At 36.4% G+C, this 2,430-nt stretch overlaps 1 pseudogene; it reads right to left on the minus strand.

Annotated features, from left to right (window-relative positions):
- Nucleotides 1-263: 263 nt before the first annotated feature.
- LOC107901989 (probable polyamine transporter At3g13620) lies at nucleotides 264-2,100 on the minus strand (annotated as a pseudogene).
- Nucleotides 2,101-2,430: the final 330 nt, after the last annotated feature.

Here is a 2,430-nt window from a genome sequence, read left to right on the forward strand (position 1 = left end):
CTTGAACTTGCCAAAAAGCAATTAATTGGTACTTAAACTTTTCTAAACAGTACTTAGTTGATATCTGAACATGTCAAACAATTTTGTACTTTTTAAATTCATTTATATTTTAAAAGACCTTTTAATTCTTTTAGTTTATGTCTAAGAGATTGTCATATATTACTATAAGATTGACCAACATTGTAATATCAACCAAAAACTAATAATGTTAGTAGCTAAATACCATTCTTGATAATAGAATACAAACTCAAATACCAATTAAATATAGAAAAATTTTCAAGTACTAGTTAAATACTTTATTAACCCATAAATAAATTTATGAATAAACGAAGCCAACATGATTTTTAACAATTTCAATTCACATTTTGCCACTGTTAGCTGCAAAGATTTATCAAATTCAGATAGGTAATCACTTTTCAAACTAATTAACAGCAATCTTAATCAGCCAGCCTACTCCAAATCCTGATCCATCAATTTTGGTCCAACATTATTAAAGTGGGTCCACATGTTGGACTTGCAGAAATGATTCGTCATAAAGTACCATAAATAGTAAGAGCGCTCACTACAGAACTCACCAAAAGCACAGTTCCATTAGCCAGCGACATAATATAGACCAAAAATCCAGAAGGAATCAAGCACATCATAGTCAAACCAGGCAACTCCAGTGGCACTCTAAAAGGCCTTTCCATCATTGGCAATTTTCTCCTCAACCAAAGGAAAGATGCAAATTCTAGTAACATCGCTAAGCTATACAAGAAATTAATTGAAGAAATTAAGTCTGCAAAGTTCATAGAAGAAACTGCTACAGTTATCAAAGTTGAGACCAAAATCCCTAACCAAGGTGCGTTAAACCACTTGGATCTCACCGAGAAACACTGAGGCAATACCCCTAAATCAGCCATTCCAAGAAGCTGATATGCGCAACTAGTGAGTTGTGCTTCATAGAATCCAATACTCGATAAAACTGCACCACTTTCAAGGAAGATCATTAACCACTTGCCTGCAATGATTTGGGCTACATCGGCAAAATAGCCATTGACCCAATTTTCTTGCTTTAGTGGCATAGCCCCAGTAGCGGCTAAAAGTGGCACCAGGTAAGCTAAACAAGTGAGCAGCCCGGCTAAGAAAAGAGCTTTAGGGAATGTCTTTTGGGGTCGATCCACTTCACCTGCTAAAGAACTGGCATTGTCCCAGAAATTCAGGTTCAAAAAAGGGTATTGAAAAACAATGACCAATCGGTTTTAACTCGGTCCTCATTCAAACTGATCCATCTACTTGGATCAATATTGGGAATTGAAATCAAAGCCAACAATATGAATGGTAGAAGTGAAAAAATACCTAAAAGTATTGCAGTGTAACCAACTACAACCAAGCCTGTGTAGTTTAAGAACGATAAAACCAAAGCTAATGACACTACTGCAAAGTATCGTGATGCCCCACAAGAGAAAAGTGGGAGAACTAACTTAATATACTCGATACAAAGAACTGAGCATGAGGCGAGGTTGATGACCCCACTGACGAATTTCCAGGAACCAATAAGTAAACCCCAGAATGGTCCAAAAGCCTGGTGAGCCCAGATGACGTAGCCGCCGTTACCGGGGAAGGTGGTCGCAAGCTCAGCTGTGATCAATGCCTCAGGTATGCTCCATAGGAAAGGGAAAATGAGGAACCCCAATATGGAACAAAGGGGCCCAGCGGCACCCACTGCTGCCTCTGCACCATATGCTCCCCCGGAGACCTCGAAGTAGATGAGGAAGATGAAGGGGATGATAGATAGCTTTTTGTGGTTTTGACTGGCACTGGCGGCCTTGGTGGTCGGAAGAGTTTCCTGGTGGTCTAAGAGCTGCTGGGAGTAATTGGAGTCTCCCATCAGGATCGCTTGCACTTACTTTAGGAATTGGAATGCTCAAGGTTCTTGAATGTTGGCTCGATTTTGCAAGTAAATTCACTCCTCCTTTTGAACATCAGATGCAGCTACTTTTAAACCATCCACTCTGCAACTGTGAAAACTCAGCAGACAGCCCTTGCAAGTGGCTTTCTCCATAATTATTGGAGTTAGGCCCACGCGTTATCAGCTATATATGGTTGTCGATTCAATCGAACTGCATACTTGGGCAAAGTATTATTCGAGTGACAAGCAGTTTTTAGATATAGTCAATCTTTTCTAAACTTTAGTTTTTATTCTTAAGAAATTTTACCCATTTAATTTTTAATTAATTTTTTAAATGAACATAATTAAATTATATCAACATATTTTTTTAATTAATTCTTAAGAAATTTTACTTTTAATTACTGTAATCAATTTTTTTAATTTGTTATACGAATCATAGTTAAAATATATTAACTTATTTATCAATTCAAATATTAAAAAAATTAAATAATAATTAAAAAATTTATATCATATTAAAAAATCGATATATTATTGATCAA

The sequence above is a fragment of the Gossypium hirsutum genome, chromosome D06 (genome assembly GCF_007990345.1).
Source record: "Gossypium hirsutum isolate 1008001.06 chromosome D06, Gossypium_hirsutum_v2.1, whole genome shotgun sequence".
NCBI classification, from domain to species: domain Eukaryota; kingdom Viridiplantae; phylum Streptophyta; class Magnoliopsida; order Malvales; family Malvaceae; genus Gossypium; species Gossypium hirsutum.